Genomic DNA, 12,856 nt, shown 5'->3' with positions numbered 1-12,856 from the left:
AAAAAGCTGCTCTGCCATCGCCTTTTCCTCAGTTCTAGCAAACAACATTGTTCTTTACAAAAATCAAGCTAGGTGGTTGAGATTCTCTAGTGTAATCTGGACATCCTCCAGGATTTTTCCAGCCCTTTCAGATCAGGAGAAATTGATTCAAATTCCCATTTGGGTAAAACCCCAAAGCTCTCTCTAGTATCTGTCTGAGGAATTGTAATTTTGGGATCACCACTGCTCTATTATCTGCTTCCATTGAAGGTATTTTTCTCTGTTCTCTTTGGCTACTCCTTTATCACCACTCTGGTGTCCACCAAAACAGGGGACAAAGCCCCTTCTCGACCCCGTGCTGAAACCCATCTGCCATAAAAACAATCAGGAACTTAAGGTTCTTGCAGTAGCAAAACTTTTACTGATGATCTATACTACGAGGCAAGGAGTGCACACCAGACAGCACATTTTAAAGTAAATTTTGTTTTTTACAAACAAACTCATGTCACAGGGGATGTTGTCCTTTGCCTCCCATCTCACAGAGCAGCTTGGCCTCTCAGTATGGCGGCCCTTCTTTGCCCACATCCTTCTGGCCCAATCCCACTTTCTCATACAGGCAAACCCAAATTCCTCTCTATTTTTCAGAGTCTCTTAACTGTCTGGCTAGCTACTTTGTTTCCGTGTTCTCAGCAGCCTCTCCTTTCCCTAAGCAATGACCAAAGCTATTCACTTTCTAAAAGAACCTCTGATCATCTACCTATTAAATTCATGTGTGTTTTACCCCTCTACCTTGGTATGACACGTGGGTTTTTTTATTTTATTCTGGAATTTGATTAGATTGATCTAATTGAACAAATTTGTAATTAGTGGCAGGAGCTAACTGACGAGTCGTCCATCAATATTAGATCAATAAAGGAGATACTGAATATCTATCCAGATACAGTTGATGTTATACTTGGATCTCTTTGAATACTCAAGTAATACTTATAAAGTTTGTACATATACATATGTTTATATGTATATGTACAAATTACTTAGCCTGTCTGAGCCTCAATTTCCTGATATGTAGAATGGAAATAATAACAGAACCTAGCTCAGGGAATTAGTATGAAAAGTAGATGAGTGACATCTCTGGGGAAATGGAAGGCTATTTATTACTCTCCCCAACCCTGTCAGCTGGCATACAGTAAATGTTTAAAGGATGCTAATAAATAAGATTCCAAGATGATCTTTGGGATAAATCAGTAGGGATGAATATTGCAAAGAAAGGTAAGACCTTCCAATCAGGGAGAGAGAGATTGCAAAGAAGGAAGTAGAAGATTATAACAGGTAAAATGTATGCATGAAAAGAAACATAGAATATGATTCTGAAAGCCAAATGTCCCCAGGATTTGCATTTATTTATGAATATATTTATTGGTGAATTTTATATCAGAGACAAGAAGGATTCCCTTTGAAGGAAGTTGGAAAATGGACCTTAGGAGGATTGGCAGGGGTGTACAGCAAGGTGGTAAGGGAGAGGAAGGAAAATGTGGATCACATTATGTTCACTGTCAATCTTTTTCCCCCATTTTATATAATTACATATATTGGAGTGTCTGAAAGGATTCAGGATATTTTTTTTTCTACAAAGTTGTGGGTAATCTCTACTAATAAAGTCCATGATGAATTACTAGTGGCCTTGTAGTTTTAGAAAGATTGATCTTATACTTTTTCTCACCTTTTAAGAATGAGAGGATGATATATTTGGCCATAATGATCAACAGGATGCTTCCTTAATGTGGCATTAATTCCTCTGGACCACTGGATAGTGAGTTACCGCTAATTCACCATGGACAGTTGAACAAGCTTTGATGGCCAATTCCATAGAAATAATTGATTTTCCCCTACTGCATATCCTGAGTCATAGGACATTAAAATATGGATCTCTGTTTGAAATCTCTTCTACTAATTTAGGTCCCACTTACACAGCTTAAAAATTGCTAAATGTTTTTGAGGAAAATGAAATTTCAATTGAAATATTTTTCCTATAAGCAATTATTTTATTTATGAATAAATTGACTGCATAAAATAGTTCTTTTGCTCATTTTTTTGTAGCAGGTATTCTTTTTCTTGACTTGCAGCCCGGTACGTTTTGCTGTTCTCACAATGCTTATGTTAGCAACTTCCCCACTTCTAATTTGCTGCTTCTAATTTGTAGTATGCTAGAAAATCATATGCCCAAGCTTGTTAAAAGTATGGGTGAACTGAAAGTAAAGGAACACCCTAAGTGGGGCTGGCCTGGGAGGGCCTCACCTGTGAGAAAAGCAAATGAATTTCGGTTTTGTGACACTTATTTTTGACTGCTGGGAGGGTGTTTGGTTTGTTTTGGGGTTCCTCTCCACTGGCTTACTGCCTGGGTTTCAGCAGCACTCAGGGTATGAGGGTGGCCTTTGGATAAGTCAGGTATTATGAGTTTGAAAAGCCTTTCCTGTCATCTGTAAGAGTTCAACTCTTGAGCCTTCTTTTAAAGCATCCCCAGGGTTGTCCAATATTCTAGAATAATTTCAACAGTGAGTCTTCTTAAGTAGCTGGAGCCAAAGTTGGCTTTTAAATATTTTCTCTGTAGATGTTTACTTATAAGAAAACATCATTCTCTAGGATAGCTTTTTTTTTTTTTTTTTGCTTTTTTTTTTTTTTTTTTTTTTTTTTGCTGGGGTAGAGTTGGAGTTGTATGATCTTCAGATCTTAGGCACAAAACCACCGATGAATTCCGATACACATCGTAACTTTGACCCCACTGCAACCCTTAGAAATCAGGTATTGTGTCTTATACTTTCTTGGGAGCTCCTTGGTACCTAGAAAAATCTCTTATACAAAGTAGGTGCTAGATAAATGTGTTGATGAATTAATGAAAATGTAGAAAAGTTTTCCATGACATGGTAAACATAGAAAATGTGGATTCTGAAAGAAATCCTACAGTGATTTAGATGGACCTTTTTAATAGCTAAGATGGATAATTCAGCATTGCTGTCAACTGCTCCTGTGGACTTTTGTGCAAATGACCTCTGATAAGTACCTGAAAAGGGAGATGCTATAAAAGTGCTAGAATCTATTATCCTAACATTCTCATTACATTTGGCTCTGACCTCTTAGTTCAAATTATAATATACTCCAAGCAAATACACTATGATAGTTTGTTTTTTTTTTTTTTTTTTTTTTTTGAGACAGAGTCTCGCTCTGTCGCCCAGGCTGGAGTGAAGTGGAACAATCTCGGCTCACTGCAATCTCTGCCTCCCGGGTTTAAGTGATTCTCCTGTCTCAGCCTCCCAAGTAGCTGGGATTACAGGCACATGCCACCATGCCCAGCTTATTTTTATATTTTTAGTAGAGACGGGGTTTCACCATGTTGTCCAGGATGGTCTCGATCTCCTGACCTCATGATCTGTCTGCCTCAGCCTCCCAAAGTGCTGGGATTACAGGCATGAGCCACTGCGCCTGGCCTACGAAGTAACATTTAAAACAAAATGTCTACCAATAGCGGGGCTGGTTCAAATCGATTATGGCACAAATAGCATTCAAGATGAGGATGTCACTCTGCATTTGTCAACATAAAAAGATGTTGATGATACATTGTTAAGTGGAAAAATAGATTTTTTAAAGTCCCCTTCTCTAATTTTTTTTCTCCCTCCCTCCCTGCTCTCCCTTCTCTCCATTTGGGGAGATATTCGCCAAAACACTAACGGTAGTTATCTAGGGACTCCTTGAAAATCTCTGGGTAGCCAAGGTTTAAATTTATTTCTTTTAAATAATCTGTGAATGCAACAAATGCAGGGGAAATACAAGAAGTTTGGAGTATGATATTTCTCATTCATGTTCACCAAGAGAGATGAGTAAGTGATAGTGCTACTTGCATAGGCCCTGGGTATATCCAATGTTCATTCTTAGGGGGAGAAAAAGTTGAACATAAAATCCAAGACAAAAAAAAACCACACGATTTTTTAAAGTGAGAGAGCCCTTTTAAATCATGAGTAGGAAATATTTTAATAATATAAACATTCACAGTAAGAGTTCATACAGCTTGTAATTTGAAAAGTCCGTAGGCATTTGCTAAATATCAGGTGGAACAATTTTCAACAAGGGAAATTATATGCAGTTGAAGAGTGTGTCGTTTGGATTATAATTAACTGGTAACTGTCAGGAGTGAAAATGGTACATCTGTGTTAAAAGAGGTAGGACAGTAATGTAAAAACAAGCATTTTTATTCCTGTTTATTGGGTAAAATATACCAAAGTAAGTTCAACTTTCCTGCTGAGGTTCAGTGGAGACATACACAGATTAGTAGTTTTTTTAAATATTGCTCAGCCAAAAAATGGAATGAAGCACTGATCCATACAACAACATGGATGAACCTTGAAAACATTACATTCAGTGAAGGAAGCCAGTCATAAAATACCATATACTGTATGACTGTATAGGAAATGCCAAGAATAGGCAAAATCCATAGAAACAGAAAGTAGATTCATGGTTGCCAGGGGTTGAGGGAAGGGGGAAATGGGGAGTTACTGCTAATGAGCACCAGGTTTCTTTTTGTGATGATAGAAATATTCTGGAGTTAGACAGTGGTGATTGTTGCACAATCTTGTGAATATGCTAAAAGCCACTCAATTGTACACTTTAAAGTGGTGAATCTTATGGTATGTGAATTATATCTTAATTTTTAAAAAGACACATATTATATATGGTATGATATCAGCCCTCAAAAAATTTACAGCCTTTATACATTATGTAAAATATAGATACATAAAAGGCTAAACACAGTGTAATGGTACAGAACAATAGTGTAAGGGTTGCCCCATGATGATAAAGTTGATGATGACGACTATGATGAAGATGTAACTAACCTTTATTGCCAGCCATGGTTCTAAGCATTTAACATGTTTAAATGTTTATTGGTCACCTCCCGCATGCCGGGTATATTCTAGGTTTATGTTTTACGTCAGTGATTAAAACACACAAAGACTCCTACTCACAGTCTCACAGAAAGCAACTATGAACAATGGATATAATAAATAAGTACAGCAGAAGAAGAGAAAGCCTATGGAAAAGGAAAAAGTAGAGCAGCTAAGAAGGATTAGAAGTGCTGAGTTGCACGTTTCAATAGGGTGGTCAGTTTTAAAGAATTTCTTGAAGAAGGTGAGGTGTTCGCCTGAGCATCTCTGGGATCAGCACAAAGGCACCAGCATGGAAGTGGCCCAGTGTGTTAGCTAGCTGGCAGGAACCCAGCACTGCTGGCGTGGTGCAAGGTGGAGGGCATAAGAGGAGCTAAAGGCCAAAAGGTGACATCTTCTCATGCTTCCATGATCTTAGCAATTAAATGTAGAATTCCTTGCCTAAAATAATTCTGTTGTTCATTGTGTGCCAGGGGCTTCAGGCTTTGGAGATGTGAAGGATTTGGATAGACATAGAGGCTATTTCCTCACAGGGCTGAGTCATTGGAAGAAAGAGAAACGGGAATGGGCAGAGCATGCTTGGTGTGCAGAAAAAGACCAGCTAGGCGGCAGCGGAGGTTTTAGGTAGAAAAATGGCAATGGCAGATGGGCTGTTGGAAACAGAGAGACCCTGAATGTTGGACAGGGAAATCCACTTGTGTCCCCTCTGCATTGGTAAAGCACTGAGCATTTGTATCCACTGTCCTTGCTTGCTAGGGTTTCTACAAGAAAGTTCATCTGGAAGCTCAGACTTGTGTCAAGAATGAGAAGGTAGAAACACAAAGCAATCAGATGACTTGGCTGTCTTCACATCACATTGAGAGTCAGAGCAGACGCAAGACCCCTGGGCTCTGGCCCTGGCTCAGACACTCTTCACGCACTTGCTCACAGATGAATGAGGCATATCTCAGGGCCCCAGATCAAATGATAACATTATAAGAACAACTGGAAATAGATAAAGTTTTTAAAAATACAGAACATAATGTTTTTCCTGTGAAATATAGGGTTGCATTCAAAAACTGTTACCAGAGAATATCCTCCAGAGAAACCTACAGCTATTCAAAACTGCTCTACAATATAAGCTCTTGTTTAGTAAGAAATAAAAGCTATTTAATGAAAGGTCTATAAAAACGGATTTAATAACTTAATACATAATTCACATACTATAAAGTTCACGTGTTGAAAGGGTATACTTGAATGGGTTTTAGTATATTTTTAATGTATTTACAAAGTTTGCCACCATCACCATAGTCTAGTTCTAGAACATTTTCATCACCTGAAAAGAAATCCCATACCCAGTAACAGTCAATTCCCACTCTCCTCCCCTTAGCACAAGACAACTGCCGATCTATTTCCTGTCTCTATGGATTTGCTTATTTGGGACATTTCATAGAAATAGAGTCATACAACATATGGCTGGAAAATGTGTCTCTGAGAACCTCTACAAAAAGGTTTCTCGGTGTTAGCACTCTTGGCATTTGGGGCCAGATAATTCTTTGCTGAGGGATGTTTAGCAGCATCCCTGGCCTCTACCTTCTAGGTGTTAGCAGCAACAACCCTCCCTCTTAAGTTGTGACTAACCAAAAGTGTCTCCGGACATCGCATATGTTTGATGGGGGAGTGAGGGGGCAAATTCGCCCCTAGTTGAAACCCACAGATTTACAGTTACCTAAGAACTGAGCTGGGTGTTGGGGTGTATAAAGTGAAGTGGGTGCCTGGACCCAGGGTGCTGTTGTGGAAAGACAACTATTTCAGGGTCTGTGAAGGTCCAAAGTTTGTACCCCAAGTTCCGAAAGTCTGTGATTCATTTTAGAAAATAGGAAAGAGATGACTAGGGGCAAGAGGCACAACTGTTATTTAGATGAAGTTATTGTTCAAACAATAGCTGGTGGGAAAAAAAACACTCATTTTTTTGGTCACTAAAAAAGATAGAGGGTGATGGGTGCACCAAAATCTCACAAATCACCACTAAAGAACTTACTCATGTAACCAAATATCACCTGTTCCCCAAAAACCTATGGAAATAAAAAGAAATTCTAAAAGATAGAAATTGTTATTTTAAAATAAAATTAAATGGTATATGCCAGTGGTCTTTACCTTCCTTATAAAGGACTGGAATCATGGTGTCAATAATTCAAAAAGTGTCTAAATTTGGATTTGGGCTGTTTTATGTTACAACAGTAAGAATTAATGGTTCTCAAAGAGCCTTACTTAAGTCAGCTTTAACATTACTCGGCAGACTATAAACACCCCTTGAGCAGCAAAAGGAAGCATGAAATTTGATTTATACCATAGCTAACAAAACCAAGTGGGCAATCACAATTTGATCATACCCTACTAATCTAATTTAGTCTCAGAAATGGACTAAAAAGAGGAAGCTTGTGGACTTTAGAAATAAGTAAATTTCAGAAAGTATAAGTGTGACCTCTTTTCTTTTCAGAATTGTGTAAGTGAAGGAAGCTCTCATCCTCCCTGGTAAATCCATTTGTAAATAAATGGGCTAAAGAAATCATGACTATGGTCTTTTCTAGTTCTTAGGATCTGTCCTGCTCAGAGTGGGAATCACAAAGTGATTGAGGTAATAACTGGTATCTTTGTTGTTCTCAGTTTAAAGGACGTGTTCTCTCAAACTGCCTTAGACTGCGCAGCCTTGACCCTCTAGGACTTGATGCCCTGTGTATGGCATTGCTATCAGATGTAAGTTAGTAAACCCAGATTGTGTTTACAAGTAGGTTGTCATTATACAGTGGCTTCTCTGTAAGTACAAAATGTGTATTTCCTTTTTATTTATCATGGACTATAGCAATTACAGAATGTAGCTCTTGTTTTTATCAGGGATATTACTGAGGCCCTTAAACTCAAGCTGACTTACATTTATTTTAAAATACATGTTCCAAAGATGTTTTCAAAATTTTAAATATGCATATTTTTAAGATTCTCCCCTTTAACCTGTTCTCCTACCCTGACATTTAGGATGGGGAATAGACAGAACATCTGAGGGAGTTTCGGTCTCAACAGATCGGCTGTAAAATTGAGTAAGAGCAAACTGTTTGGAAAAAAAAAAAAAAACAATCTGTGTGGTTGTTCATCTGGAAAGATCTGTTCCCCACTCAGTAGCTTACAGAAGGCCCAACATGATATGGATCAGCTCGAATTCATTATCTGACCAAACAGCAACTCAGGAATCTTATGTCTTGTCCAAGGTGTGCTGTGGGACTCAATAATCTCTTTCCAGATCTATTATATCTTCGTAAAAATATGCATCAGAATCAGATAAACTAGTGGGCCTCAACCAGGAATGACTGTGCCCTTCAGGGTACATTTTATAATATTTGGAAGCATTTTTGGTTGTCACAGTTGGAGGATACGGATGTTCCTGGCATCTAGTGGGTAGAGGCCAGAGATGCTGTTAAATATTCTACAATGCACAGGAAAGCCCCCCAAATAAAGAATTATCCAACCCCAAATGTCAGTAGCATTGAAGTTGGGAAATCTTGCTCAAGCAAATTCCCAGTACCTCAGGTTGTCTTATGAGATGTGGAGCATGTCAATATCCACAGTTGCCAGTTGTGCCATATGGAATGCTGCAAGGAGAAAATACGGATACACGGGGGAGGAGCCAAGATGGCCGAATAGGAACAGCTCCGGTCTACAGCTCCCAGCGCGAGCGACGCAGAAGACGGGTGATTTCTGCATTTCCATCTGAGGTACCGTGTTCATCTCACTAGGGAGTGCCAGACAGTGGGCGCAGGTCAGTGGGTGAGCGCACCGTGCGCCAGCCGAAGCAGGGGCGAGGCATTGCCTCACTCGGGAAGCGCAAGGGGTCAGGGAGTTCCCCTTCCAGGGGTGACAGACGGCACCTGGAAAATCGGGCCACTCCCACCCGAATACTGTGTTTTTCCGACGGGCTTAGGAAACGGTGCCCCAGGAGAGTATAGCCCGCACCTGGCTCAGAGGGTCCTACGCCCACGGAGTCTCGCTGATTGCTAGCACAGCAGTCTGAGATCAAACAGCAAGTCGGCAGCGAGGCTGGGGGAGGGGCGCCCGCCATTGCCCAGGCTCGCTTAGGTAAACAAAGCAGCCTGGAAGCTTGAACTGGGTGGAGCCCACCACAGCTCAAGGAGGCCTGCCTGCCTCTGTAGGCTCCACCTCTGGGGGCAGGACACAGACAAACAAAAAGACAGCAGTAACCTCTGCAGACTTAAATGTCCCTGTCTGACAGCTGTGAGGAGAGCAGTGGTTCTCCCAGCACGCAGCTGGAGATCTGAGAACGGGCTGACTGCCTCCTCAAGTGGGTCCCTGACCCCTGACCCCCGAGCAGCCTAACTGGGAGGCACCCCCCAGCAGGGGCAGACTGACACCTCACAGGGCCGGCCAGGTACTCCAACAGACCTGCAGCTGAGGTTCTGTCTGTTAGAAGGAAAACTAACAGAAAGGACATCCACACCAAAAACCCATCTGTACATCACCATCATCAAAGACCAAAAGTAGATAAAACCACAAAGATGGGGAAAAAACAGAGCAGAAAAACTGGAAACTCTAAAAACCAGAGTACCTCTCCTCCTCCAAAGGAACGCAGTTCCTCACCAGCAACGGAACAAAGCTGGACAGAGAATGACTTTGACGAGCTGAGAGAAGAAGGCTTCAGACGATCAAATTACTCCGAGCTAAGGGAGGATATTCAAACCAAAGGCAAAGAAGTTGAAAACTTTGAAAAAAATTTAGAAGAATGTATAACTAGAATAACCAATACAGAGAAGTGCTTAAAGGAGCTGATGGAGCTGAAAACCAAGGCTCGAGAACTACGTGAAGAATGCAGAAGCCTCAGGAGCCGATGCGATCAAATGGAAGAAAGGGTATCAGCCCTGGAAGATGAAATGAATGAAATGAAGCGAGAAGGGAAGTTTAGAGAAAAAAGAATAAAAAGAAACGAGCAAAGCCTCCAAGAAATGTGGGACTATGTGAAAAGACCAAATCTACGTCTGATTGGTGTACCTGAAAGTGACGGGGAGAATGGAAACAAGTTGGAAAACACTCTGCAGGATATTATCCAGGAGAACTTCCCCAATCTAGCAAGGCAGGCCAACATTCAGATTCAGGAAATACAGAGAACGCCACAAAGATACTCCTCGAGAAGAGCAACTCCAAGACACATAATTGTCAGATTCACCAAAGTTGAAATGAAGGAAAAAATGTTAAGGGCAGCCAGAGAGAAAGGTCGGGTTACCATCAAAGGGAAGCCCATCAGACTAACAGCGGATCTCTCGGCAGAAACCCTACAAGCCAGAAGAGAGTGGGGGCCAATATTCAACATTCTTAAAGAAAAGAATTTTCAACCCAGAATTTCATATCCTGCCAAACTAAGCTTCATAAGTGAAGGAGAAATAAAATACTTTACAGACAAGCAAATGCTGAGAGATTTTGTCACCACCAGGCCTGCCCTAAAAGAGCTCCTGAAGGAAGCGCTAAACATGGAAAGGCACAACCGGTACCAGCCACTGCAAAATCATACCGAAATGTAAAGAACATCGAGACTAGGAAGAGACTGCATCAACTAACGAGCAAAATATCCAGCTAACATCATAATGACAGGATCAAATTCACACATAACAATATTAACTTTAAATGTAAATGGACTAAATGCTCCAATTAAAAGACACAGACTGGCAAACTGGATAAAGACTCAAGACCCATCAGTGTGCTGTATTCAGGAAACCCATCTCACATGCAGAGACACACATAGGCTCAAAATAAAAGGATGGAGGAAGATCTACCAAGCAAATGGAAAACAAAAAAAGGCAGGGGTTGCAATCCTAGTCTCTGATAAAACAGACTTTAAACCAACAAAGATCAAAAGAGACAAAGAAGGCCATTACATAATGGTAAAGGGATTAATTCAACAAGAAGAGCTAACTATCCTAAATATATATGCACCCAATACAGGAGCACCCAGATTCATAAAGCAAGTCCTGAGTGACCTACAAAGAGACTTAGACTCCCACACATTAATAATGGGAGACTTTAACACCCCACTATCAACATTAGACAGATCAACGAGACAGAAAGTCAACAAGGATACCCAGGAATTGAACTCAGCTCTGCACCAAGCAGACCTAATAGACATCTACAGAACTCTCCACCCCAAATCAACAGACTATACATTTTTTTCAGCACCACACCACACCTATTCCAAAATTGACCATATACTTGGAAGTAAAGCTCTCCTCAATAAATGTAAAAGAACAGAAATTGTAACAAACGGTCTCTCAGATCACAGTGCAATCAAGCTAGAACTCAGGATTAAGAATCTCACTCAAAACCGCTCAACTACGTGGAAACTGAACAACCTGCTCCTGAATGACTACTGGGTACATAACGAAATGAAGGCAGAAATAAAGATGTTCTTTGAAACCAACGAGAACCAAGACACAACATACCAGAATCTCTGGGATGCATTCAAAGCAGTGTGTAGAGGGAAATTTATAGCACTAAATGCCCACAAGAGAAAGCAGGAAAGATCCAAAATGGACACCCTAACATCACAATTAAAAGAACTAGAAAAGCAAGAGCAAACACATTCAAAAGCTAGCAGAAGGCAAGAAATAACTAAAATCAGAGCAGAACTGAAGGAAATAGAGACACAAAAAACCCTTCAAAAAATTAATGAATCCAGGAGCTGGTTTTTTGAAAGGATCAACAAAATTGATAGACCGCTAGCAAGATTAATAAAGAAAAAAAGAGAGAAGAATCAAATAGATGCAATAAAAAATGATAAAGGGGATATCACCACCGATCCCACAGAAATACAAACTACCATCAGAGAATATTACAAACACCTCTATGCAAATAAACTAGAAAATCTAGAAGAAATGGATAAATTCCTCAACACATACACCCTCCCAAGACTAAACCAGGAAGAAGTTGAATCTCTGAATAGACCAATAACAGGAGCTGAAATTGTGGCAATAATCAATAGCTTACCAACCAAAAAAAGTCCAGGTCCAGATGGATTCACAGCCGAATTCTACCAGAGGTACAAGGAGGAGCTGGTACCATTCCTTCTGAAACTATTCCAATCAATAGAAAAAGAGGGAATCCTCCCTAACTCATTTTATGAGGCCAGCATCATCCTGATACCAAAGCCTGGCAGAGACACAACAAAAAAAGAGAATTTTAGACCAATATCCTTGATGAACATTGATGCAAAAATCCTCAATAAAATACTGGCAAACAGAATCCAGCAGCACATCAAAAAGCTTATCCACCATGATCAAGTGGGCTTCATCCCTGGGATGCAAGGCTGGTTCAATATACGCAAATCAATAAATGTAATCCAGCATATAAACAGAACCAAAGACAAAAACCACATGATTATCTCAATAGATGCAGAAAAGGCCTTTGACAAAATTCAACAACCCTTCATGCTAAAAACTCTCAATAAATTAGGAATTGATGGGACGTATCTCAAAATAATAAGAGCTATCTATGACAAACCCACAGCCAATATCATACTGAATGGGCAAAAACTGGAAGCATTCCCTTTGAAAACTGGCACAAGACAGGGATGCCCTCTCTCACCACTTCTATTCAACATAGTGTTGGAAGTTCTGGCCAGGGCAATTAGGCAGGAGAAGGAAATCAAGGGTATTCAATTAGGAAAAGAGGAAATCAAATTGTCCCTGTTTGCAGATGACATGATAGTATATCTAGAAAACCCCATTGTCTCAGCCCAAAATCTCCTTAAGCTGATAAGCAACTTCAGCAAAGTCTCAGGATACAAAATCAATGTGCAAAAATCACAAGCATTCTTATACATCAATAACAGACAAACAGAGAGCCAAATCATGAGTGAACTCCCATTCACAATTGCTTCAAAGAGAATAAAATACCTAGGAATCCAACTTACA

General features: G+C 40.1%; 1 protein-coding gene across 3 annotated transcripts in view; it reads left to right on the top strand.

The window, feature by feature from the left end:
• ARHGAP6 (Rho GTPase activating protein 6) overlaps positions 1 to 12,856 on the top strand; it is a 549,115-nt gene that overhangs the window by 382,253 nt on the left and 154,006 nt on the right. The window lies entirely within an intron of this gene.

The sequence above is a fragment of the Pongo pygmaeus genome, chromosome X (genome assembly GCF_028885625.2).
Source record: "Pongo pygmaeus isolate AG05252 chromosome X, NHGRI_mPonPyg2-v2.0_pri, whole genome shotgun sequence".
NCBI lineage: Eukaryota > Metazoa > Chordata > Mammalia > Primates > Hominidae > Pongo > Pongo pygmaeus.
The sequence above is the reverse complement of the archived record's forward strand: the minus strand, read 5'-3'. Positions and strand labels throughout refer to the sequence as shown.